General features: G+C 36.4%; 1 long non-coding RNA gene across 2 annotated transcripts in view; it reads left to right on the top strand.

Moving 5' to 3' along the window:
- Window positions 1-949, top strand: part of LOC102883743 — a 7,786-nt gene that overhangs the window by 2,547 nt on the left and 4,290 nt on the right. The window contains exon 2 of one of the 2 annotated variants that reach the window (XR_439261.3): window positions 640-729. This is a non-coding gene — a long non-coding RNA (uncharacterized LOC102883743). Of the gene's footprint in view, window positions 1-6; window positions 730-949 lie in introns of those variants that run through there. The other variant, XR_003047839.1, reaches the window with a different exon arrangement.

Below are 949 nucleotides of genomic sequence, written 5' to 3'. Positions count from 1 at the left end.
ACCTCTATCAATAGGTACCCTGGTAAGCTAAAAAGCTTAGCTTCCCTGATATAAAACAAACACAAATGTCCAGGTGAAAAATATTAACGTGAAATTTGAAACATTTTTTGTGTACATCCACGCATACTAGCAGGAGCAAGAAGAAGCTGGACTTCCCTTACTGCCCGTTTTAATTTTTATCCATATTTCCTCACAGCTTGTCCTGTCCCTGCTCTCCAAATACCTAAAGACATTATTTGTCTGACTGACAAATGGTCCTGAGCGCTCTTGAAAAGGTGGTCTTTGTAATTGTTTCTAAACCGAAGTAATTTTTCAGGATGAAACGCCTTTCACAGGAACAAAATTCTTCGAAATCCTAAAGAACATGTGTTTTGAGGAACACTGACTAAAGAAAGTTATTTGAAATGCAAACGTGTTTCCCAATTGCGATATATCTTTGTCAAAAATATATAATGTTTTATATAATTTATGTAGGACTTGGAGATCCATGAGAATATATCCACAAACCTCCAGGGTTCTTATCACCCCAATTTGAGAAACACTGGTCTGTGTTTATGAAATCTTTTATTGCTACTAATCAAATTTTGTCATTCAATATTAACATCCAACTATAACTATTCATTGGAATTTGTTTTAAAGGAATGAATTCTGAGCCGGTTCTGTACCCATACTCAGGAAGGATGGATCAATTTTAGGTGGATTGAAGCCTGCACTAGACAGCATCCGAAGGTGAATCTTGGAGTTGTATTTCAATTCATCGCTTGAAATAAAATCTCTAGCAGATGTAAAAAGGCATACTGTGGAAATGTGGGCATCTTCGAAATTGAGATGACTTGTGGTAACTCAACAGATAGTTATTGGGCCAGGTACTGGAGTAAATAGTAATGCCGAAGACATGATTCTTGTCAAAGAATCTGCTATCATGGACAATGCAGAAATGAACAAATCA

This window comes from Pteropus alecto, unplaced genomic scaffold, assembly GCF_000325575.1.
Source record: "Pteropus alecto unplaced genomic scaffold, ASM32557v1 scaffold587, whole genome shotgun sequence".
NCBI lineage: Eukaryota > Metazoa > Chordata > Mammalia > Chiroptera > Pteropodidae > Pteropus > Pteropus alecto.
The sequence above is the reverse complement of the archived record's forward strand: the minus strand, read 5'-3'. Positions and strand labels throughout refer to the sequence as shown.